The 26,832-nt window shown below is 44.2% G+C and overlaps 1 protein-coding gene across 2 annotated transcripts in view; it reads left to right on the top strand.

The window, feature by feature from the left end:
- Window positions 1-12,393: 12,393 nt before the first annotated feature.
- Atg5 (autophagy related 5) overlaps window positions 12,394-26,832 on the top strand; it is a 94,489-nt gene continuing 80,050 nt past the window's right edge. Inside the window, exon 1 of one of the 2 annotated variants that reach the window (XM_051164045.1) lies at window positions 12,394-12,635. The gene's annotated coding sequence lies outside the window, so the exon portion shown is untranslated. The remainder of the gene's footprint in view (window positions 12,636-26,832) is intronic. The other variant, XM_051164044.1, reaches the window with a different exon arrangement.

Raw genomic sequence — 26,832 nt, 5'->3', positions numbered from 1 at the left:
AGGGAAACAGGAAGGAGAAGCGGGACTCTGGAATTCCATCAGTACTGAGCGGGTGGCCCCAGCATCCAGAAGGAAGAAGATTGAATGCCTTGGTACCATGATGGTTACCCAAGACACCCTGTCAGAGATGGTGGTGGTTGGGCCAAAAGAGCCTGAGCCTCTCCAGTTGTCCATGGCCAGAACGAGGATATCGGCTGGACGGCCTTCTGGGTCTGATGCTCTTACACCTCAACCTCAAGGAACATGAGGACAGTCAGAGAAGTTCAGTGTCCCTCTTGGTGGCATTTTGGACATGGTCACAATGGCTTACAAAACCTCAGTCAGGCCTGGGCACAGTGACCTTCCTGACCACATTTAAAACAGGGATCAGGAGATTCTCAGACTTTGGGAGGTTCAGGAGCGTAGGTAGTTGCTGAGGCTGGCCAAAAGGCCGTAGACAGCATCACGTTTTTTGTTTTCAGGCTTTTTTTTTTTTTCTCTCCCATAGTATACTGTAAAGGCCACAGTTGAGATATATGCTTGTGGAGTCAGGGGTACTTTCTCTAGACATTTAAGCTTGTCCCTAATATCAGAGGAACTCTGACAGAATAAGTAGGTCATAGGGAGTTGTCTCCCATTGGGAGGCTCAGGATCCAGGTTGATGTATTTGTAAGGCACTCTAGGAATAGTGATGGGTTCTCATGATTGTCCTGGGTGACTGCTCAGAATAATTCACAATTTACTTCTTTAAGAGCAGCCTTACAATGTCTGTCCAGCAGACAAGTTATGACATGATTCCTAGCTCAGATGTCCCTTGGGGAATTGTAATCTCATCTGGGGACTGCCTCAGTCCCGGTAGGGTTGGCAGCTTCTTTTTGGTGGATTTTATCTGAATGTGCCCTAACCTGATCCTAGACTGACCTGCCTACCTCAGGGAATAGATTGTAAGGATCATATGGACATTCTGGAAGGTGAAAACATACGATTGGGTAATATACTGGAGTTATTTAATAAAGGTGGAGGAATTAGCAGTATAGAACTTCAATCTCGTCTCTTCTGGAGGTAGCTTGCCTAGTGAAAATGGAACATGTACTCTGACCAAGTCATCTACCCCAGTAACATCCCACAAAGAGAGAGCCAAGGCAGGCCTCGGCCAGGAATGGGAGGTAAAGGAGGTCCTTTGGTGGAGTGGGAGCAAGCAGAAGGAGAACTAGAAGCTGCTGGGGTGCTAAAAGTGGGTGCCAAGGACAGTTGAGTTAGACAACCTACTGCTGAAGAGGGAGAAAGAGAAGATGGAGGAGTGGGAGAGGGGGAGGTGTTAGCTCTGTTTTTTAACAACTAAACTTTATTATACAACCCAACTAGCTTACACAAGAAGGAAAAAAGGTTAAAGGGACAAAAGACTGAACCTTCCGGTATCCGTTCCATGGGATGGGTCCTTAGGTGTCCCTCTGGCCCGTGTGCTGGTCCAGTCTGTTCGCTGCTCCACACGCGCTCAAGCCCGGGCTGAACTTGTTGGTCTCTCCTCCCCACCTGCCTGAGTCACATGGGAAGGGCGGTCTCCTTCTCTGTTGAGGGTCAATTAGAAAAACAATAGCCCAGTTGGGGTTCCCAGGTCTGCTTCCTGAATTCCAGGCCCAGGATGGCTCCACTCAGTCTGTCACAAGGTATTCATGGGGTGCCCCAAGGGGAAAGCCCGCCAAGACTGCTTCCACCTGTGACAAAGCTTAATCTTTCCCATAGGGAGGAAGCTGGGTTTAGACTGATGGGAGAGGTTGGTTAGCTAGATCAAAATAGTGGAGAAGGCATCTTGCTCGGGCTTCAGAGCTAAAAGGAACTGAGCAGGGGAGCAGGAAGAACAGAAGGCACAGAGCAGAGATCGGAGATGGCTCAGACACAGGCAATCTCTTTCCATTTCCCTGATTAATTGCAGTATTTGTAAAGCTCCTGAATAATATTGGAATCTAGGGTGCTATTACCAGGCCATTTGGATCATTTGTCTTAGAGGTATTGAGGACAAATTTTATTGCAAGGTTGAATAAATTTGGGGCCCTTCAGGTCAGGTGGAGAGGCTGAAGATTTTCTAGAAGACATCCCAAGGATGAATGAGAGAAATAGAAGACACCATTCCCATGGATGAGAAAGGGGAAGAAAAAAAAAATGCAGGAACGACACAAGTCAGCTACTCAGCCAGGATAAGAAGTTAGCCTGGCTAAGCCCAGAGAAGAAAAAAAAAAATCCCAAAGGCAGAGAACAGAGCTCTAGGAAGGTGGTCTCATCTACAGGAAAGGGTCAGGAAAAGTGGTTGTGAAAGACACAAAGGCCTAGAGAGCTGTGGGATTATAGGCAGCTCCAAAATGAAGGGGAAGAAAGAGTCAGGAAGGGGTGCAATGGCCCAGGAAGGCCTAAAGGAGCTGCAGGCTTACAGCTCCAATGGTGAGAATAGGGTGAGGTGAAGAGTGCCACGGCTGGGGTTACCTCCTCTCCAAAAGTACCAGAGGGGTTCCACAAGCTGAATAGTCACTTCCTTGGACTCAGCGAAGTGCTTACATTGACTAGAAGGAGAAGCTCATAGAGTTGTTGCAGGTGGATGGTGTGTTGAGGTATTGGTAAGCTAGCAGGGAAACTAGAGATGATGGAGAGGGTCCTAGTGCGGCTCAGAGCCACCAGAATGAGGGGAGCACAAGCACCAGAAAATCCTAGCCAGGACATGGAACCAAAATGTTGGCCTTTTTGCTCAGATGGAAAGGTGTCTTGGGACTTGAATGCTCAGGAACCACACAGCTCTGAGGGGGCAGGGAAGGTATCCCAAACACAGAGGCTCAAGAACCATACCACTCTGAGAGGCGGGGAAGGTATCCCAAACACAGTAGCTCAGGAACCACACAGCTCTGAGAGGAAACCTCCTCAGCAGAGGTGTTGCAGCTCCCAGGGTAGGATATTCCCAGCTGAGCTGAGCTCAGGAGCATCAGCCGTGCTCCACTTCTTCCTTTCTTCTCTTTATTGCTTCTTGACTTCTTCTGATGACAGAGTCACACTAGTCAGCAAAAATCATAAAAGAGATTTATTGGGAGTTTCCAGGGTGTAGAGGGATGAATCTAAGGTTGGCTGCCTCTGCTCCTAGGTGAGGACAACAGGGAATTGAACAGACACAGCCTTTATATAGGATTTCTTAGGGGGTGGAGCTTTCTAGGGCAGAGATTTCCAGGGTGAGGATTGGTAGGATTTTAAGTCCTGAGTTTGGAGGAGCTCATGGGTTGGTGGGTTTTCCTGCTCAGGGATTAGTGGCTTTTGTTCTGACTTTTTACCTAAAATTTCCACAATCTGTGAAGGGTTCTATTGAGCTGGAGATGACCTTTGTTGCTCAATATTAGCTTATACCATGAACCCTGAGATTGTGTTTACTGGAAAAAACCTGTTTCTTGTTGTGGTGTGGCTCAGCCCTTGCACACACCTTTAATCCAAGAGCTTTCTGTTTGAATATTGCTAACATGATTAAATAAAGTTAACCCTAGGTCAAGAATCAGAGCAAGTAACCAATTGAAAGGGTGTGAACATAGAGAGAAACCATAGAGAGTAAGAAGTCAGAAGGCCAGATAGAGAGAGGCCCAGGGAGCAGAAGGGAGGAACATTCAGTGTGAGAATTTTTGAGATGGCATGGGAAAGGAGGACTTCTTCTGGGACCATCAGCTGAGGATCAAGGTCAGCTGGGTGCTTTCTCTGCCTCTCTGAGCTAGCAGGCTTTCACCCCAGCACCTGGCTTCAGAGTCTTTATTGGTAAAAATCTAACGATTGAGATTTTGTTAAAAACAACATTTGGGCCAGGCATGGTAGTGTACACCTTTGATCCCAGCACTCAAGAGGCAGAGGCAGGTGGATTTTCATGAGTTCAAGGCCTGCCTGGTCTACAAAGCGAGTACAGGACCGCCAAGGCTACACAGAGAAACCTTGTCTCAACAAAACAAAACAAAACAAAACAACAATAGCGTTCCAATGTGTGGCATGACCACACAGACAGACAGATCACAACAGCTGTGGACAAACTGAGAAGCCATCAGATGTGGTAAGTCACCTGGGAAGTCTTCAGTGATAGAATTAATGATGGAAAATATCATAATACAAGGAAGGGGTTAAGATCCTGTATAGTGCTACATTATATGGCTTGAAAATAGAAGCAGCAAATGAAAAGATAAATGACTTGAGATTGACATAATACCGATTATAATCATTATCAGCCTGGTAATTAATATTTTATCCTTAATAGACATAGTGGCTTTCTGTGTCTCTCAAAGAAAAAAACTTTAAAGATACAGGAAAAAGAAAAATATGAAAGGTGGATTGATAAAATATAAGCCTCATAAGAAAAATTACAGAGACTTATAAATAAAAATGAGAAAAATTCTCAGACATAGGGAGATTTAGATAAGAACCTACTGTACTACCACATGATGAATCTGAAGAAAGGCAGTCTAATGCTGTTAGAAAACCAACCTTAGTTTATCCAGTCGCTATACAAGTCTTAACAGGATATGATAGGCAGCCCCAAGGTAATGAAGAAGTTAAATGGAATCCTATAGACATATTAGATTTGAGGAGACTTAAGGAACTGATATGGGATGTATTCACCCTATGTGAAACAGATATTAAATTCATGGGCAACTTAGAACAGAATTATCTCCCAAGATGGGAGAGATTTGGCAACAGCAATATTGGAAGTTGGTCCTCAGCAACTGAACATGGTGGAAAGAGGAAGCTAAGGCCATACAGCAACATAAGGCTAGAGGTATTAATATTTCCCAGGATCATGGGAGACTGTTGTGTCCTGTTTAAGCTCTCTAGCCCCTCTGTTAGACCTGCCTTAGTTCTTAACACAACTATAGCTTCTGTTAACTATAGCTTCCTTTAGCATAACTTCAGCCATTTCGTTTTCAAGTCTCATTTTGATCATAAGGTAAAACTAAGTTCAGGATTCAGGTTCTGCCTGCCTGGGAGCTTGGCTAGTCTTTTACTTACAGTTCAGTAGTTGTTGAATGTTCTGCTTGAATTAATGATTTATGTTCTACTTAAAACAAAACAAAACAAAACAAAACAAAACAAAGAACAACCCACAGTACCCTGCTATGTTCCTTTCTCCCAGCGTGATGGGGAACTGGAAAATCCCCAGGCCTATATCCTAGCCAATCAGATTAAAATGCTTTGCCTAGCTACCTAATACTTTGTTTAGCTGGTCAAAATGATATAAGGATGCTCTTGCTTCCCTCTTGGTTATTTGGTTGTTACCTGATTATGTTTTTTCTTATAAAAAGCCTGCCTTAAAAACAGACTAGTGTCACAGTCTGGTTCTCCAGTCCTGACTGTGTCCCTGACTTGTCAGTCTCTGTGCAGTGTTAAATAAACTTCCATCAGTCTGAGTCTGGTGTTACTCCCAGACAGAAATCTCTGGTTTTGCTTTGTTGTCTTTCTGCATTGCATTAAAAGAAAAAGGGGGAGGGGTTGGGAGAATGGTTGAACAATTGGAAAAGCTGTGAATGGATATGCAAGGGTTTGAAAAACAAAGAAGTGGATGAAATAGGAAAACTGACAGTGTCACTCAATTCTCCCCTTCTGGAAAGGATTGCAGAGTTGGCTGTGCAACTAGAGAATTTAGGAGTAGAAGTTGAAATGCTTGGAAAGCAAAAAGTGCCGTTGATAAAGGGAGCACACCTGGTAACTGAGAGCTGGTGTTTCCCACAGTTACAGCCCTGCCCAGCTCCTCGCACTTTCCCACTTTCCGTGTCAAGTTCCCACAGCCCTGGGCAGGCTGGGGAGCTAAGAGCAGCAGAAGGCTGTACAGGCCAAAGGGGCTAAGGAAAGACAACCAGTTTCAAAAAACAAAAAACAAAAACAAAACCAGGTCAATCTTGAGCAAACTGATCCACCAGAGAAGCAGCGTAGGCTTGTGAGATCACTACCATTAACTTTCCCAGTAGCCACCAAAAGCCATAGATATCAAAATGCTCAGTGCTTCAATTGCGGTAAATCTGGTCATTTGTAAAGAAACTGTGACCAAACCGCTAAAAGCCTCAGAGCTCAAATGACCCCTGCTTTAAGTTTAAGAAATATGGTACGTTCCTCCAGAGATGCACATGGACCATTTCTGGCAGTACTGGGCTCTCAGCAAGAATGTTTATGCTTCCAGGAGTTTGTAGACACTGTGACAGAAATCATTCCAAAAGAGACGTACACGGTAACCTCTTGCCATTAGGAAGCAGCTTTGAGTCCTAGCTTGAAGCTTGGCAGCAATAAGTACGAGCTGTTCCAGACAAGAGCAGCCGAGAGTTGTCAGGTTATAAAAAAAACTATCAACCCAAAAACCTTTTGGTTCGTTGATAATCTCACTTTAAGAAAACAATAGAAGAGGGCATTAAAAAAAACAAAACAAAAACAAAAACAAAAAGGGGGACATGTTATGGAAGTTTTAGTTTCTCAGTTATGTTATATAAATGTGTTTTTGCTTTAATCTCAGGTGTGGGCCAAACAGGTCCCAGGGACATCCTGAAACATCCGAGGCTGTTGCTAACACAGAGGATTGCTCTCCACAAACTGGCAGTGGGGCCTCCTTGCTGAGGACAACATGCACACAGTTCATTGACCATGGAGAAATCGAGGAGGTACCAATATGGAATCGTTGCCCCCTACAGCCTAGTCTCTGGAGCAGAAAGGTACTCTGCAGGCCACAGGAGGAGACACTTCAACACCATCCCAGCCACGAAACCTCTGACCTAAATCTGTCCTGCCTAAAATATGCTAGGGCAATGATGGCACAGAACTTGTGGGACGAGCCAAGCAATGTCTGATTTGACTTAAAGCCACTCCATGAGAATGAGCCTATTCCCAACACTGCTTGGGTAATCAAGAACAGAAGAGTAGATAGCTCAGAGACCTAGGGCAAAACCAAACACCACTGGTCCAGAGAAACAATATATAAGTAAAGAAACAAACAAAATAATTCCTAATGGTACCCTGCTACACTCATAGACCAGTGCCTTATCCAGTCATCTTCAGAGAGGCATCCTCCAGCAGCAAATGGGAACAGACGCAGAGACCCACAGCCAGACATTATGTGGAGGGAGTCTAAATTGGAGAGCTTCTATCAATATCTCCCTTCATAGCCCAGGGGAGCCTGAGGAAGATGAGGCACAAAGATTGTAAGAGCCTGGGGGCATGGAGGACATGAGGAGAACAATGTCCTCTAAGTCAGCTAAGCAAGGGACACCTGAGCTCTCAGAGACGGAAGCAGCAAGCGGTGGGCCCACGTGTGTCTGCACCAGGCCCTCTGCATACATAGTATAGCTTTAAAAAAAAAACAAAAACTGAGAGTCTGACTTTAAGAACAAGTGGATCTCTGACTCTTGTGCCTGCTCTTGGGACTCTTTTCCTCCTGTTGGGTTGCCCTGTACAAGTTCAATATGCTAGTATTTGCTTCATCTTATTATATTTATTTTGTCACATTTGGTTATGTATTAGGAGCCAGAGAGGGAGTGGACACAGAGGGCAAGGGAGGTGGGGGGGGGGAGGGGAACTAGGAGGAGCAGAGGGAAGGGAAACTATAACCAAGATACACTGTATGAGAATAATTGAAATTTAATTCTACAGTTACCTAATACTTTTGAAAAAAGTTAGTGATTAATCTATATAGCTGCTTAGTTACATACTTGTGTTTTACAGATGGCAGCTCTAACTACAGCAAACCAGAATTTTAAGTTGCTTGTGGAAATTTACAACTCTCAGCTTTGCCTTTTCTTTGTGCAATGAATTTTCTATTCTACTTTCTTCTCCATTGTATTTTATACCCTCTGTTGAGATCATTTTTTTCCCCTTTGAGTTATTTACAGATCTTTAGAAGCTCTTGGGTTCATTTTGATGTTTTGGAATTCTTAGATCTATACTTGAAACTGAATGAAATATCAGAAAAGTGGCATCAAAATCTCCTTTCTAGTATGTATCTAGATAATTTTATAACTGGACAGTTCAGGATTCACTGTCTTAATATTAGAGATAGTTTATATTTTGCTAAGCTTAATTTATTTTATATTCTGGTGAAATATTAACAAGTGCAAGGATCTTAGTTTCTAGTTCAAAGCTCAGATCATAGTGCTGAGTCTGAAATACTTTTTAAAATGTGAGTCAAAAAGTCATTTAAGGAGAATTAAATATTTCTTTTTTTATGTTATACAGAGTTTATTAAATGAGCATGGGGGGAGAAGGAAAGGGAGAGAAGGTAGAAAGAGAAGTAGAGAGCAAGAAATATTTCTTTACATGCTGTTTGGAAGTTGTAAAAATTATACTGAATAATAGTGTGATTATCCTCCAAAATTAAGTAAGTAATAAAAATAAAATCCTCTTCAAAGCGACTTGGAGTGTTTGAACATATCATTAGAGATGCATCTTCAGGAAAAATTCAGTTTTCTTTTTAATGAGACTCCTGAATCAAGTTATATATTATCTGGGGAAAAAAAGACGTGTATTCCTTAGTAGGAATACCAGTCCAAAGTTGGAAAGCCACAGTTCTTGTACATCCCACCTGCTCAAAGTAGAAATCCATACTAGATTAAACTCAATAGTCAGTGACAAGCTGTGATCGTGGATGTGTCAAACACTGAAACAGGTACTGAGAAGATGCTTTTGACCATCCTGATTTTTATCTTTTATACATATGGCACATACTGACATTAACAAAAACCAAAACCAAAAAAACCACTAGTTTTCCTTGCATAGATAAATCTGCTTCCAGAAGACTTGATTGTAAAATAGAAGTTCTAGTATCAAGAATGGGGTACATGCTTATGAGTTCTTGTCCAGGGTTACCTGGATCCTGCAAAGCAACACAAGGAACTCCCATTGTTGTTGGCTGCCTATTGCAAATAGATAGAATGCTTCTATTGCTAAAGACACAGCAAGCGTTGGTCCCAATGCCTAGAGAAATCATTCCAGGACTGGGCTGGACGTTTCCTCTCTTCTGGTTAGCTTCCACAGTACTGGAAGATGCTATCCAGGACCATGAATAATCTCAACCAGCTGTGCATGCTACCTGCAATACTGCTGGTATACTAGTGACAAGTTTGTTCGGGAGGTAACCAACTGCTTTCTGGTTGGTTTTGAGCAACATTCCACAGGAGGAAACTCACATCTGGTATTATAAACCTAGCTAAAAGTGCATGATTGGGTGGGCAGGTCATAGGTCCAAGTAAGGAATCTACTGCTCTTGTTTTGGTAAATGGTCATAACGTGTACATATTTTTTCCCTAAATAACTATCCTTATGTCCATGATCACTGCTGATGCCAGCTTTGATTAAAGACTTTTTTTTTTGCAATGCACAATGGTTATTGCAGAGACTTGTTTAAGCACTAAGAATAAATGACTGCTTATGCTCAGCCATAAAAGGGACATCATCTCCTGCAAGGCTCAGGGAACCTCACAATAGAAGGATGTTAATCCCACTGGAAGAGAATAAGATCACACTACAACAAACTTTGAGCCAAATCTGAACCAAGCTTTATTAAACACTGCGCAGGACAATGGGCACTGGTGTCAGGTCCATATCTAGGACTTTCAGAATATGGTACCAATTTACATTAGTCAGAGGCTTACAAAGGCAAATCCCACAAGGCTCTGTGCTTCCTACCTCCATACAATCAGGGGCAGGCATACATCATGATGTACTTCTTGCCTATGTACCTCCAACCTACATGTGATCAAGCACTTCCTGTGTATCTGCAGCAACGCGTTTCTTTACAAAAGCAAAAACAAGTGGCTTGTTGTTTTAGATGAACAACAGTCCCCAGCCTTCCAGGACGTTATCTAAGCTCAGGCAAGTGGGGCATGCAGATTAGAGGCATTTCTGCTCTATAGATGCAAGCACAGAGATTTCAACTTAAATCATAACTTTAGCTGTCACAACGGAAAGAAAAATATAAGCGAATAGGAATAGCGGGACGGGTGGAATATTCAAAGCAGGACACAATCCACTAGATTCACAGCAGCTGTAACATCTACAAAATCTGCACAGCATTTGTGTCTTCTACATCCTGTCATGGGAGGAGAGAGCTTTTAAGGCCTCATCCCTCACTCATATGTAGTTAATGGTTGATGGGGGGCAGGGGAGGGAGAGACATGTTCTCCAGAGGTATAGATGTTGGTGAGGTGGCTATGTTCCTGTATAACCATTCATCCATTTGTTTTAAGTAGCCTTAGTGAAGCCCATTGAATCATAAAAAGAAACAAGACATGAAAGTAAAAAAGTAGAAAGTAGAAAATTCATTGTACTAGTCAATCTCCAAAAAAGAGTCTTCTTGTAAAAACAATCCAGTGCAGCCAGGGAGACATAAAGAAAGCCTGTCTCAGCAAACAAACAAACAACCCTATGGAGTGAAGGCAGAATAGAAAGATAGGGAAAATTAGGGTAAGGGAATCTAGAAAAGGAAAGATTCCCTCATACCAAAGTCTAGTTGAAGTCTCCTGTCAGTCCCGAACTCTGACACAAATAACAAAAGTTGCTGTAAGACTGTGAGCATTCTGCTTCAGTCCGCCTACCTATGATGTCATCACTTACCTGCCACAGGGGTGTGATCCTGCCCAGGGCCATATAAAAGGACAGACCCTCTGCGTGTTTTCTCTCTCTCTCTCTCTCCACTACTTCTTCCCTTTCTACCCCCTTCTCTCCCTCTAAGCTACCCCCTTCCCCCTTTCCTTCTCCCCGCTCCATGCTCATTTAATAAACTCTGTATAACATAATATCTGGTATCTTGTATCTATCATTATTTAATTAACAAATATAAAACTGACTATATGCTAACAATTTCTTTGTAGAGATAGTTCAAATAAGAATATTAAAATAGCAATAAGCCCCACCTAAATCCTAAGGGTATATGGCCTTCAAGCAAGGCTTTGCTCTCATCTGTGAGCCTACAATTTTCTGGGGAATCTTACAAATGAGACAATAAAATTGGTTTACAGTAAACACAAGACTTAATGCTCTCCCACAGCCCTTGTGCCCCATGGTTTAATCTTATCTGCTATAAATCCTATCAAATCCATCCCAGGAACCACCGTATGCACTTATCCTTGGAAAAAGATAAAAAAGGGAAGAGGTCCCTTACAAAACACACACACACACACACACACACCACTCTCTTTTGAAGGCACATTGACAGTTCCCTGTGTACCGTTCTTTCCCTAAGTTCCTTTCTCTCAGCTAAAAGTTCTTAATACATTCTAACTCTGCTTCTTGCCGACTTATTTTGAAATCCTCTGCTGTGTAGTCAAGAATTTCAGCCTCACTTGAATAGGAGACTGACAAGAACTCCTCGGGTAACGCTTCAGGTAACGCTGTCTCCAGATCTGTAGTCCTGGCTGTGTTCTGCGGCCGCCGACAGAGTGAAGGGTAGCTGCAAGTCAGAAATTCCAGCACGAGAGAAGGTGGAGCAGAAAAACGATGACTTCAAGGTCAGATGGAAAGTTAAGGGGTTAAAGGTTATCTGTGCCTACATATAGAGATTACAGAGCCGAGAGGGTGGGTGGGGGGGAACAGGATGAAAAAATGGCTGCACACCAATGTAATTATTAATAGTGAAGAGCACTCGCCGCTCTTACAGATGACTAAAATCAGCTCAAGCACTGGCATTGGGCGCCTCAAAATTGCCTGTAACTCCAGCTCCAGGGGCTCCAATAAACCACCCTCTTCTAATCTACTTGAATACCCCGTTCTCCTGGGGGGGGGGGGGAAGAAAAAGGAAAAACTTCAAATGTTTGGTAAGACATTTGTATAGGCCAAACTCAAATACTCTTTAGGGATATTTTTATTTATTTTCAAAGCAAGAAGAGTAGGAGAGGTGCTCTTAAGACGTAGGGGAGGCTACGTTACTTTTACCACTTGGGGTTAAAATCGGCCACTAATGCCCTACTGTGGTAAGAGTGGTGACTGAGCAAATAGATATGGTTTACCTTGAAAGCCAGGTGTGGTGGCTCACGGCTGCAGTTCTAACACTCGGGAGGCTGAGATACCTATTAAGTTTACCCAGACCCGTCGCAGCCGCAGAGACGGGTCGTATCTCTAACCTAACAAAACCAAACCATTACTCTTTAAAAGTAGTATTTCTACGATACTGTTCTGTGAGGAAGACAAAAATGCTACTACCACGGAAGCTGACGCCTCAGAATTCTTTATGTCTCTGTTCTTCTACCACCGTAACACCGGGTACACCGACGACTGCGTTTGGAACCAGTACGTAGAAAAAAAACACCAAGTAACTCGGAAAACAAGCCATCTTTCTGTCTGCGCATGCTCAGGAGCAGCTCCGGCCTGGCAGGGCTGGGCCAAACTCAGAGGGCGGAGCGTAGGCCACGTGGGCTGCTGACGTCATCTTCGGGCGCCGGGGGGTGACTGGACTTGAGGTGCGCACCGGGCGCTGCGGGTTGGGTTGGCTTTGCTTCGGAGGGCGGAAGTGCCCGCAGGGCTGTGCTCTGACCCCGGCGGCGGCTCTCTGTGCGGCTGCGCGCGCTCCGAGACTTCTGCTCCTGCGCCTCTTGCAGGACAGAGAGAGCCGGGCAGGCAGAAGCCGACTGAGCGAGCGCCTTCCCCGCTGCGGCAAAGCCGGAGCAGAGCCGGCACCTCGGGTAGGGCTCGTGTGTGTCCGGGGCGCGGAAGTGTGTGGCAGAGGGTGGCGGGGCCAGGGTTGCGGGCAAGCCGACGGACGGAAGGAGCGCACCGGGCGGCGATGGCGGGGGAGGCGGTGCCGCTGGGCGGAGGTGGGGTTGGCGAGACACTGCCCCCCGGAGCCCTTGGGCCAGCCTAGCTGTCCCTTTGGGAAGTATGTCAGTCCTTTACTAAGGTAGGAAAGGAAATGTGGCTTCGAGTACGAAGATCGAGTTAAGGACTTGGCGTTTTCACGCGAGGTATTTAAATCGTAATTATTTCGGTGCATGTCGATTCTATCCAAACTCAGTATTTACTCCAGGCAGCTTATGTTCAGTGCCATTCTTTGAGTCTCAATTTAATAATAGTGCTCAATACCGACAAAAACCGTTTTCTGTTAGTAGACCACTTTCTTTTTTAGTACAGTTTTCATTTATTTCGCTACTTTCTTTGGGTTGCTCTCAAAGAACACTCGAACTTGAGGAACCCAAGAAGCTGGGTAATGGCCCTTCCTCCCCCACCCCCCAGGAAGCATAACATGTCTTCACTAATCAGAACCCCAGGATTTATCAAACTGCAGCTGACTATCCAAAGCCTTCTAGAATTCACCTGATAAGTCCCTTGGTTTGATACTTAGTACTTGGGGCTAATGGAAATATTCTGATTTTATTTTACTTACTGTTTGAATTGAATCTGAGAACAAAGATTTGGCCTGTGGTAGCTGTTGTGAGAGGTCAGACTGTTATACCCAGTTTAAATGTACTTTGAGCCTAGTTTTGTGGCCCACACCTTTAATTCCAGCACTGGGGTGGCGGAGGCAGGAGAATCAGGAGTTTAAGGCCAGCCTTGGCTTTGCTGCCATCCTGGAGGGCATGAGACTCTTTCAAACACACAGACACCAGCCCTCCAGAGCCCAACACAACCTAGCATGCACAAAGCCCTGCACTGGATCCCAAGCTGCACAAAACCAAACTTGCCTGAAAACAAAACAAAACCTAACTGTGGTGGCCCAAGCTTATAATCCCTGTGCTGGAGAAGCTGAGGTAGGAAAGTCACCTTGGAGGCCAGCCTTGACTACAGAGGAAGACCCTGTCTCAAAGAATGCATGAGCTGGGCGTGATGGCACACCCGCCTTTAATCCCAGCACTCAGAAGGCAGGCAGAGGCAGGAGGATCACTCTGAGTTCAAGCCTGGTCTACAAAGTGAGGACAGAGCAGCCAAGGCTACACAGAGAAACTCTGTCTCGAAAAACAAAAGCAAAAGCAAAACCAAACAAACAAAAAAGGAATGCACGCATGCACGTAGTGCCTCTCTTTAATCCCAGTACTCAGGACGCTAGCTTGATGTACACAGTGAGTTCTAGACCAGCCAGGGTGACAATGAGCTCCTGTCGGGGGTGGGGGGTGGGGAGGTGGTATACATCAGGTGATGGAAAGGTTCTAGAAACAGGATAAACAATGGAATGGATAGGTTGGTGGTGAACGTGGGGAGATCGTCGTGCTGGCCATAGAAAAGGTACTTGAGTGAAGCTAAAAGTGCCGAAGACACTACATTGGTGCATACTAGCTAGTTCCACTGGAAAAGAATGATATGGGGGCTGGGGGCGGAGTACTCACATAGAGATGAGGCAAGATCCTTGTTGTAAAAACTTAATTTTTTCTTTCATTCTTAATGTGTGTGGGTGTTTTGCCTACATGTATTTCATGCCTGGTGCCCTCCAAGCAATCTCCTAGAACTGGAGTTCCTGAAGGGTGTGAACCACCATGCGGGACCGGGAGCCAAATCCGTGTCTTGTGCAAGAACAGCCAGAGTGCTCTTAACCGCCCCTACTTTTTGCCCTCTCCTCCCTCCCCTCCCTCCCCCCCCCCCTTTTTTTTTTTTGGAGACAGGATCTCATTCTGTAGCCCTGACTGGATTGGAACTTTCTTTGTAGATCAAGCTAGACTTGAACCCACAGCGATCTACCTGCTTCTATCCTGCCTGAGGGCTAGGGTTAATGGTTCAAAATCCTTCCACCTTCTCGCTTTCTGCCCCCCCACCCCCCCTTACTTTATTTCTTTTCCCTTTCTCTCTGTATTCCTGGCTGTTCTGGAACTTACTGTGTTGACCAAGCTGGCCTCAGACTCAGAGATCCATCATTACAGAAGTCAACCTGTCTCTGTCCCCTGAGTCCTCGGATTAAAGGGGTGAGTCATCACTGCCTGGCTTCTAATTTTTTACTTTTAATGAGATAAATTTGAGTCCGGAGCAAATTGATCTAAGTTGAGTCTTGAAATGATCAGATTGCCGTGCTGGCTGTGGAGATAAAGGTCAGAGCGGCTTGGGTCTGATGTGGCTGAGAGTGATTGCAGGTTTGCTTCTAAATTGGAGTAGTCAGGAATGGAAGAACGCTTTGGGTGGGCAGAGCGACAGGTTCCTGCTTACTGGAGTGAGGGAGGCCGCAGCATTAGGAGAGAGGCAAGCTTTGAAGTCACTTTCAGTTGTGCGCGTGTTACACTCGCCAGTGGCCGTGCCAGTGTGTGGTAAACACTTGGGAAACAAGTTCAGAAGACTGAGCTGAAGATAGAAACGGAGCTGTAAGAAGTATATTTGGTATTTAAGGTTGAAAGTGGAAGGAGCCACACAAGAGGTGAAGAGCGAGTGTAAAATTCTCTCTCTCCTCACCCCAGGATGGGGCCATTCAGTAAATCCCCTGCAGAGAATGACTGAACCCCTGAACCCTGAGGGTTAAAAGGAAATAGAAATAGGGTCACGAGCTGGGCATTTTCTTGATTAATGATTGATGATAGAGCTTGGCTCTATGACATACAACTTTAATTCCATGGCTCCGGAGGCAGAGGCAGGTGGATCTGGTCTACAAATTGAGTTCCAGGATAGGCTGTCCTGGACTCACACTGTAGACCAGCCTGGCCTCAGACTCACAGAGATCTGCCTTCTTTTGCCTCCCTGAGTTCTGGAATTAAAGGCATATGCCCCCCGTGCCCAGCTCCACATTAATCAAGAAAATGTCTTACAGTCTTTCCTATCGGCCAGTCTTATGGAGACCTTTTCTAAATTAAGATTTCTTCTTCCTGGATTTGTCTAGCTTTGTGTCAAGTTAACAAAACTCAACCAGCTCAGTAGCCTGGGTTGACCTAAGACTAGTGATGTTTCTGTCTCAGCTTCCAGAGACCTGTATGTCACACTTTCTGTAAAATAAAGTGATTTTCCCTTCCCCCTCTTTCTTCAGTGCTGGGAATTGAACCCAGGGCCTCATACATGCTAGACAAGCACTCTACTGCTAAGCTGTACACCACACTTGGAGTTTGGAATGCTGACCTTCAAGCCTGACAGCCAGATGTGTTAAGGTGCTCACTCTTGTGTCAGACAGCTGCAGTAGCCGTGCAGGTTCACAAGAACAATCTGCTCTGCATTGACCATGTTGCTCGGCTGTGGTGTGAATAAGTTAGATATTAAGTACACTTTTAAGTTACGGTATTTTCCTTTTGGAGCTTTGAGACAGGGTCGCGTGTAGCCCAGGATGGCCTTGAACTTGGTGGGGAGCCAAAGCCAGCTGTGAATTCCCCATCCTCCTGCCTCCACCTCCCAAGTACTGCGGTTATGGGAATTCATCACCACACTCAGTTCCATTTATGATGTTTTCAACCTAAATTTTTCTCTGAGGGGCCATAATACACTGTAAGTTGAAGAGGATGGCTTCTTCCTCCTTTTTGTCCATTCGTTGCCATCCTCTAAGTACCAAGTATATTTATTATTTGTATGTACTCATTTATCATGTGATTCTGTGGTCTATGAGTCTATGTTTGCACACACGTGTGCGGGGGAGCATGAGTGTGTAGAGGTTGGAGGTCTAAGTATCTTAGAACTCTTTGAATGCTACAGATGGACTCATATTTAACTCCCTTTCTCCTTATAAAAGCTGATACAGAGCCAGAGGAAGTAGACTTTTTCTGCAGCTAAACAGTATCTGCTGGACAGGATAGAACCTTTGTACACAGGGTCTCACAGCCGCTGAGACTACATGCACAGGACCTGTGCAAGAGCAAACCAGCCAACATCCCAGCATTGGGGGAGGCGGGGCTCATGAGGTGCCTGGAGCTGAGGAGCTGTGGCTGCTAGGGCAGGGAGAGTCTGTTTTCTTCAGGGCTAGGGCTGCCAAGAGAGGCTGCCCACACCCCAGTGGCTTGTCCTGTACCCATGGATGTATAGGTGGGTCTGAAAAAAATGGACAGGAAGCTGGGAAGGAGTAGGGGCAGGGCTGGGAGTGGTAGATTTGACCAAAACAAACTATATGCACGTATGAAATTCTCAAGTAAAATAAATGTTTAAGAAAAACTCTTACGAAGCCACGTTGAATTGACTATTTACCGTGTACAGAGGCATGTTTGGGGTTGGAGGGGGTGCTAGCAAACTGCATTAAGATGGGAAGAATGACATTAGGGAATCCTGAATGTGGCTTCTGGTATTGACTCAGTTCTTTATTAGCTTCAGGGTCTTAGAAAATAGTCCCACTGTTCCATCTCAGATTACCATGCATATTATAAAATGAGAATATAGAGGCTTGTGTATATTCAGTGTGAGGGGTACAAAATATAGAGCATTTCTAGAGATTTAAAACTCTTGTCTGAGACTGAGCGATGCAAGATTTTAATCCCAGCCCTTGGGAGAGAGGTAGAAGAGTCAGAAATTCAAGGCAAGCCTATGCTGCGTAGTAAGTTTGGGCCGTCCCCCACACCCTTCCAGGGCCACAGAGACCCCGTTTGAACACCTCCCCTGCCCTCAAACACACATCCCTGCATTTGATTTTTATCTGATCTCCTTCTTTCACATCATTCTGAGGGCTCATGTACTCTTTCAAAAAAAAAAAAAAAAAAGCTTAAAAGATCCAGACAATATGTTTGAGTACTGTGTTCCAGATAGTGTTGCAAATGTCAGGCGTCAAGTGGTGTGTGAAATACAGTCCTTTTCCCTAAGGAAATGCATTACAGTCTATTGAAGGCGACACGTGCTAGTCAGCGCTGTAGAAGAGAAGTAAAGGTGCGTTCATGGAGGAAAAGGGATGATCTGCTCAGGCTTTTTAAAGATGTTCCATGTTGGAAAGTAAAGTAGGAACCCTGCCTTACAGCGGGGTCGGGGTGGGGCACACCAGTATGTGCAGAAGCATGGGACTTTAAAGTTCATGCCACATTCAGTAGATCTGGAGATGGGGTTATACTTTTTGAACAGTAATTAACTTTGGGTGTCCTGGACTCACTTTGTAGACAAGGCTGGCCTCAAACTTATGGTGATTCACCTGCCTCTGCCTCCCTGAGTGCTGGGACTAAAGGCATGCACTACCATGCCTGGCTCCTTTTTCTTTTTATGGCTGTCCTAGAACCCCAATGTAACCCCGGCTGTTCTAGAACATTCTGTAGACTAGTCTGGCCTTGAATTCAGAGATCTGCCAGCCTTTGCCTCCCATTGCTGGGACTAAACACGTGTGCCACTATGCCTTGCTAATGACTAAGGTTTATTGGTTGGTTGATTTTGTTGTTTTGGGTGTTTTTTGTTTTTTGTTTGCAGTGGAGATGTTGAGATAGGGTTTCTCTGTGTAGCCCTGGCTGTCCTGGAACTCACTCTGTAGAGTTCCAGGCTGGCCTGAACCAGAGATCCACCTGCCTCTGGCTCCCAAGTTCTGGGTTTAAAGGTGAGCACCAGCACTACCCCAGCATAACTAAGATTTTGAAAATTGTTTTTTTTGTATTCATCTGGTACATACTTCATAGTTTGGCCTATCAAAGGATCAGGACTTATTGACTAAATTTAATGTTTTCTTTAAAACATTATTATCTTTAGTTAAGTGTATAGGTATATGAGTGCAGGTGCCCAAGGCAGATCCCCTGGTAGCAGATCCCCTGGGGCTGGAGTAACAGGCACTTGTCAGACACTTGATGTTGGTGCGAGAATTGAACTTAGCCATAGCTTGAGTTCTTCTCCTATTTGTACCTCTTTGATTTCCTTCTCTTGGCTTAGCACCCCAGCTAGTGCTTCAAGCACAATACTGAAAAGAAGTGGGGATAGTGGGCAGCCATTTCCCTCCTAACTGCAGCAAGATTGCTTCAGGATTTTCCCCATGTAGCATAACTGTATGTTCTCTTAACTGCTGAGCCATCTCTTTAGCGTGACTTTATTAAATACTATTTTAGCAGTTTGTTTGATGCATAGATTTTTGGAATGTACTTCTTTCTGATCTGGCTGGTTTTGTGTCAACGTGGCACAAAGTAGTGTCATCAGAGAAGGAGCCTCAGGTGAGGAAGTGCCGCCGTGAGATCCAGCATTTTCTCAATAGGTGGTCAGTGGGGCAGGGTCCTGCTCGTTGTGGGTGCTCCTGGGTTCTATAAGAAAGCAGCCAATGGTCAGAACATTCTCCACAGTTGAGTGGAGAGTGGGATATGACTTTCTCACGTACTCTGGTGCCTCACATTTGACCATGTCCCCTGGAGGGGGAGACCTGGTGGCACTCAGAGGAAGGACAGCAGGTTGCCAAGAAGAGACTTGATACCCTATGAGCATATACAGGGGGAGGTAATCCCCTCAGGAACAGTCATAGGGGAGGAGAATAAGGGGAAAAGGGGAGGGAGGGAAGAATGGGAGGACACAAGGGATGGGATAACCATTGAGATGTAACAAGAATAAATTAATAATAAAAAATTAAAAAAAAAAAAAAAAAGCAGGCTGAGTGAGCCATGGGAAGCAAGCCAGTAAGCAGCATGCCTCCAGGGCCTCTGCATCAGCCCCTGCCTCCAGTGTCCTCCCCTGTTTGAGTCCCTGTCCAGACTTCCTTTGGCGTTGAACAGCAGTGTAGACGTGTAAGCTGAATACACCCTTTCCTCCCCAACTTGCTCTTTGGTCATTGTGTTTTGTCTCAGCAATGGAAACCCTAACTAAGACACTTTCCTTTATTGTTATAATTCCTATTTGTTTTTATAATGTTTATTATTATTATTATTAGTAGTAGTAGTGGTAGTAGTACCACCACCACCTGAAGCATTTTGTGTGTATGTTCCAGCTTGAACCCAGAACCTCATGAACATTTTTGAGGTGTTCCACCACTCAGCCACATCCCTAGCCCCATCTGCTTCTCACCCCTTGCTTTTGAGGTATAGTTTTTCCATGTATTCCAGGTTGGCATGGGACTTGTCCTCGTCTCTGTTTCCCAGGTGCTGTAATTATAGCTGTTTGCCATATATTTGCTTTGTTTATGGCTAATGTGGTAGCTGTTTTCCATTTTACAGGTGAGAAAACAGACATGTTAACTAACTTAAGGTCAACAGAAAATGGTATCATCAGTTTTGCTTATACACTTTTGAGTATATTTATTAGACCAGAGACATAGAATTCATTATAGGTGAACTTTTTTCTATTACTTACTATTACTAATCATGTGTTTGTTTGCATGTGGGTATGTTACCTGTGTTCTGTGTCAGTGGAGTTCAGAGGTGCCAGTCTCTTGGTGCTAGCGTTGTAGATAGGAGGGACCTGGCTGATGATGTGCTGGGAATTCTCTGACTTAGGTAGTTTGGTTTACAAATGTATGTCAGCATATCATGTGCTCTACCTACCTGAGCTGCCTTGGCTCAGTTGGCTTCTTCTAAAATACACAGACATACATTGAACAGTGGCCAAATGTGGCCAGCAATGGGACGGCTTCAGGGAGATTGAAAGTTGGGATTCTGTGTGGACCACAGTTTGAAGACCTGTCTCAAAACCTAAAAACAGAGGAAGAATCACAAATAGGATATAAGCCTCTAATTTACCTACTAGAGCATGTACCTACTGTAGAATGTTCATAAACATGGCTGGATGTTAAAGCCCATGCTTACCTTTAATCCTAGCACTCAGGAGGCAGAGGTAGGTGAATCTCTGTGAATTTAAGGCCAGCCTGGACTGATATACTGAGTTCCAGGATAGCCAGGGCTACCTAGTGAGAGCCTTTCTTAAGGGGAAGGAAAACAAACAGAAAACAAAAACAAAACGCAAAACAAACAAAAACAAAAGCCATGCCTGTAGTTGAATTTTGAGGTCTTTTCCATTCCTCAAGGTCTATCCTTGTATCTCTCTTTAGAGATTAAGAGGAGAGAGTGTTGGCTGTTTCCTTGTTCTGATACAGGCAGGAGAAGACCAGAAGAGAGTGACATGGGAAAAGCAAGACGGTCAAGTGCTTTGTCAGCATAGATAGGTGGAGGCGTCACATCCAGGCATGTGATCTTGGTTCATGGAGATCATCTATCTAGAATAGAGTTGGACTCCTACCAGTTGGGTTTTAATTTCTTGGGAAAGGGAAGACCTGCATCATTTTCTGAGAAGAATCATTTGATGATAGTGGTGTGTGTGTGTGTGTGTGTGTGTGTGTGTGTGTGTGTGTGTGTGTGTGTGTGTTTAAGGCGGAGGGACAGATGGATTTAAGGAGAGATCATTCTGCATTGGATTGTTATTTGTGTCGCTAGTCAACCATACATCTGTTCATAAAGGAACTCTTTGTTTTCTCCTGAGCTGTAGAGTTGTAGCCGTCAATTGACTGGATGTATCAGGGCAACAAGCCACTGCTTACGAGGGCGTCACTGTCACTAGGCCAGCACCCAGTCCCCGAGCTCTATCTCCAAAGCTCGTTTTCTTTTTGCAACAAGGTTTTAATAAGTGGCCCAGGCTGGCCTTGACTTTACTGTGTAGCCCAGGCCTTGAATTTAATCATCGTCCTGTCTCAGCCTGAGGCCTGATTGATAGTGACTTTTGAACACTTAAATTGCAAACCAAATGGAGTAGCAGTGTAGATCAGTGGTAGAGCATTTGTTCAGAATGTCTAGAGCACTGCTTCTGACCCCTGTACTACAGAAAGCAAGTGAAACAAGGGAGGAACCCTAAAACTGAACCAAGTCTTCTTCAAATCTGTTAATTCAGGAACTTTTTGATTGTTTTCTCTTGAGCAAGAGTCAGGTGCATGCCTTTAGTGCAACACTCGGCGAGGCAGAGGCAGACAGATCTCTGTGAGTTCAAGGTCGGACTAGTCTACAAAGCAAGTCCAGGACAGCCAAGGCTACACAAAGAAACCCCATCTTGGCACGGGGTTGGGGGTGGTGTCGGGAGGTAGAGGGGGTGGGAGTCATAGCTGACAGTTGATAGGATATCAAGGTTCCAGAAACCACTGCTTACTACAGTGCCACTCAATTTTAGATGTGCCTAATAGTGTGTCTTAGTTAGGCTTCTGTTGTGATAACACATGATGATCAAAAGCAGCTTGGAGGAGAAGGGGTTTATTTCATCCTACATTTCCAGGTAGCAGCTGATCAGAGAGAGGGAAGTCAGGCCAGGAACTTGAAGCAGAGGTTCAAGTGGGGGAATGCTGTTTACTGGCTTCTTCTTCCTGCCTTTCTCACTTTGCTTCCTTTTTGTTTAGTTTTGTTTTGATTTTTCAAGATAGGGTTTTTGTGTGTAGCCCTGTCCTAGAATTTACTATGTAGACCAGGCTGCCTCCACCTCCTGAATGCTGGAACTAGAAGCCTGTGCTGCCTCCACCAGGCCTCGGTTTTGCTTCTTCCTGACCCCAGGACCACCTGTCCATGGATAACAGTCGCACAGTGAGCTGGATCCCTTCCCAAATCAAGAAAGCGCCCTGTGGACTTGCTCACAGGCCAATCTAATGGAAGTGATTTTTAGATGACGTTCCCTCTCTCAAATGATTCTAGCTTGTGTCAAGTTGATAAAGGAAAGACCCCTAACAGTAAGAACCCAAACCTCAAAACATAACCAGGAGGCAGGTGCACACATCTAGTCCAGCCGAGATAGACTGAGCGCTGTGAGTTCCAGCTTAGCCTGTCTGCATCCTGAGCCTTATCTCAGAGCAAAAGAAATCAAATCAAATCAGGAAAGAACCATAACCTGCTTGTTTTTTGTTTTGTTTTGTTTTGAGACTGGGTTTCTCTGTGTAGCCTTGGCTATCCTGGACTCACTTTCAGACCAGGCTGATCCGTTAGCCTCTGCCAACCAAGTGCTGGGATTAAAGGCGTGCACCACCACACCCAGCTCTAGCCTGCTTTTTTTCCCAGTTTAAAAAAACAAAACAAACAAACAAACAAACAAACGGGCTGGAAAGATGGCTTAGAGGTTAAAAGCACTGGCTGCTTGTCTAGAGGTTCTGAATTCAATTCCTAGCAACCACATGGTGGCTCATGACCATCTGTAATGAGATCTAATGCCCTCTACTGCCCTATGGGTGTACATACAGACAGATCACTGTATTCATAATAATAAATAAATCTTTAAACATTTTTTAAAATTTATTTTAAGATGGGCACAATGGTGCATGCCTATAATCCCAGCACTTGGAGAGGCAGAGGCAGATGGATCTGCCAACCTGTTCTACAAAATGTTCTAGGCCAACCTGGTCTACAAAATGAGTCTAAGACGGCCAAGGCTACTCAGAGAAACCCTGCCTTGAAAAACAAACAAAATAAAAACTTTATTTTAAGCTTCATTATATTAAAAAATTGCAAAGAAAAAAAAATCACCCAAAGACTATGCAAGTTAGTGAACTTCTATACTTTTTATAGAGAGTAGCCATTTGAAACTGAAGCTGTGGGCTGGAGAGATGGCTCAGTGGTTAAGAGTGCCGCCTGCTCTTCCAAAGGTCCAGAGTTCAACTCCCAGCACCCACATGGTGGCGCACAACCATCTGTAATGTGATCTGATGTCCTCTTCTGGCCTACAGGTGTACATGCAGGCAGAACACTGTATACATAATAATAAATAAATAAATCTTAAAAAAAAAAAAAAAAGAAACTGAAGCTGTGGATCTTCACTTTGGAATTTATTTACTTAATAATTTTTGGTTTGTCCATCTGTTGATTTCAAGTCCTTTGTTCTAGTGAATAAGGCTGCACTAAAGATGAGGGTGCAGATACTTTTATGGTAGGGCATGCCCAGAAATGAAATAGGATCATATGATAATTCTATTTAAAATTTCTTGAGAAATCTTTGAAGATCCACAGCAGCTGTATGTTAATTTTCACCCCATCAGTAGTTGGTAGGGGTTCCTTTCTCTGCACACCCTCTGCAATATTTGCTGTCACATTTATTGATGACAGCCATTCTTGGTGAGGTGGTATCTGAAAGTTTTAATTTGCATTTCCCTGGTGCTTAGGGGTATTGAGCCCTTTTAAAAAATAAGTATTGGCCATTTGCATTTCACTTTTTGAAAAGTGAACAGTGAATGCCTTTGCCCACTTGTTAATTGGCAGTTTTATTTCCTTGGTATTTAATTTCTGCAAGGTTTTGCAAATTCTGGGTATTAGCCAGTGTTGGAAGTGTAGCTGGTGAAGATTTTCTCCCATCCTGTGGGCTGTCTGCTAACTCTGCTGATTGTTTCGTTTGTAAACAGAAACTTGATTTCCATGTGGTTCCACCTGTTGATACTTGAGGTTGCCTCCTATGCTGTTGGAGTTCTGTTCAGAAAGTTCTTGATTCTGTTTCTCCCTTCACTGTCATTAAGTGAGCATAGCCCTGCCATTTTATATCTGGGCTTCTTGTTCTCTTCCGTTGGTCTTATCTGTTTTTACGTCTGTACCAGGCTGTCTTTTATGACTATAGCTCTATAGCATAACTTGAGGTTACTATGTGTGCATGGGGTGTGTATGTGTGCATGTGTTACACGTATGTGCACATGTATGTCATGCATGCATGTAGAGGTCAGGCAGCCTGTAGTCAGTTCTCCTTCCACCGTGTAGCTCCCAGTAATTTAACTCGACTAGTTAGGCTGGGCAGCAAGTGCCTTTACCCACTGAGCCATCTCACCAGTCAATAGCCAGCTCAATTTATTTAAAATTTATTTTGCTTTTAAACATTTATTTTACCTAGGTTTTTAATGTTTGATTCAGTGTGTGTCTGTGAACTTAAGGCCCACATTTGTGGGTGCCCAAAGAGGCTAGAAGCGGGAATTGGATCTTCTCGAACTGGAATTACAGGTGCTTGTGAGCAATCCAGTGTGGCTGGGAAGTGAGCTCAGGTCTTCTGGAAGTTCAAGAGGCACTCTGAATGCTGAGCCAGCTCTCCAGCCTGGGCATTGTTCTAACGGCCATTAACCTGGTCAGCAAGTAATGAGGACCTTCCAGTTTTCAGCAGGTTGATTTTTAGTGATTTGCACATTGAAAAAGTTTTCTTATTTCTATCTTAGCATGCAAGCATGCTTGGATTTGAAGTCTCACTCTGGTACTAATGAAATTTACATATGTATATCACTTACTTAAAATACTTGTATATGTTTAATAAAAGTTAAGACACTACTAACTACCACAGTCCTTATTCTGAGTTGACTAGTGGCCAACAGGTTGACATTACTCAGGTCTTTTTCCTCTTGCAGTTGCATATGTGCGATGACCTGCATCTGACTGTCTTTAACTCTTTGATTAACTGATGACAATCCCGTTGTATTTGCCACTGGTGGGGAGAGAAGGATGAAAACCAGCTCCTTGATGTACCTCAGGGTTACTAGGGGCTGAAGAGATGGCTCAGCCACAGGAGCACAATGCTTTTGCAGAGGGCCTGGGTTCAATTCCTAGCACCTGCCTGGTGGCTCATAATCATCGGTAACTGCAGTTCCAGGGGATCTGACACCCTCTTCTAGACTCATTTTTTCTTTTGGTTTTTCAAGACAAGGTCTCTCTGTGCAGCCTTGGCTGTCCTAGACTCACTTTGTAGACCAGTGGCCTTGAACTCACAGTGATCCTCCTGCCTCTCCCTCCCGAGTGCTGGGATTAAAGGTGAGCGCCACCATGCCCGGCTTTTTTATTTCCTTCTTCTCTTCTAGACTCTTAAGGGCAGCAGGAATGTATGTGGTATGCAGCATTCATGTAGATAAAGAATTCATAAGAATAAGGTAATCTAAAAAGAATTTTAAATTGATAGCTGCCTAAAGCTATAATTTTGGAGGGAACCATGCAATTATTGAGGATTTTTCATTATATACTGTTATATATGAATTAACATACATATATGAATATACATGAATATAACATGTTATGTATGAAAATGGGGCAAAGGAACTGAGCGTTGGTGGTGCACGCCTGTGATCCCAGCACCCAGGGAGGCAGAGGCAGGCAGATATCTGAGTTCGGGCCCAGCCAATTCTACAGATTGAGGACAGCCAAGGCTACAGAGATGCCCTGTCTTAAAACAAAACAAACGGCAAAGGAAATGGGCCAAGGCGGAACACTACTTTGGTAATATGTTGAACTTCAGCTGTCCGTGTGGCGCTTCTTTGGGTTGCTCTAAGCTTTATCAGCTGTGCGTATCTCATGTATGCAGGTGGCATGGAGTATGAGCAGGGGACGACACTACAGTATCACAGAGGTCATTGGAGCTGTCCTTTCCTGGTGCTAAGATGTTTCTCATGTGCAGGGTTGTGCAAGCTTGTAGAGTAGGAAATATTCTGACTTGAAGAAGTATTTCACTGGGACAGAGGACTCTTAGTTACTTTACAAAGTGAGCAAGAGTTGGAGGAAAAAAATGAGCATAAATACTAGGCTACAGGAGTGGGAGCACAGCAGTAGATGTTTAAGGGGCAAGTCTTATTAGGGTTATAAAAGGGGTATAATATTACAGTGGAAACATGGGGGGTCAAATTATGGATCTGATAAAATTTAAAACAGGAATCGCTTAGTAAAGGTTTTTTGTTTTTGGTTTTTTCAGGCAGGGGCTCCTGTGGCCCAGACAGAACTCAAGAGGCTTATAGGTGTGCACCACCAGCCCCAGTTCTTGATCGGTGTACACTGTCAGCTGAGCTCATCTGCAGCCCAGAGCAAATTCTCTTTTTGCTTTTTTGTTTTGTTCTTTTTGTTTGTTTTTTGTTTTTTTCTTTTTGTTTGTTTTTTGGGAGAATAGTATGCAAGGTAAGAGAGGCTAATATATGGATGAGGCAAGTGAACGTTTTTTTGAAATTGGATTATAGATCATAGGGCATAGGCTGTCTTTGAGGTGAGCGATAAGTGTGTACTGACTGGGCTTGAAAGAATAATACAAGTATAGGTTCTATTTTGATATGGCTCTTATCACGTATTACTTGATGTGTAATTAACATTACACACATGCACACACATACATTTTTTGAGGTGTGTCTTACTGAATAGCTCGATCTTACCTGAAACTCTT

The sequence above is a fragment of the Acomys russatus genome, chromosome 21, assembly GCF_903995435.1.
Source record: "Acomys russatus chromosome 21, mAcoRus1.1, whole genome shotgun sequence".
Lineage (NCBI taxonomy): Eukaryota > Metazoa > Chordata > Mammalia > Rodentia > Muridae > Acomys > Acomys russatus.
This window is presented reverse-complemented; position numbering and strand designations above follow the sequence as displayed.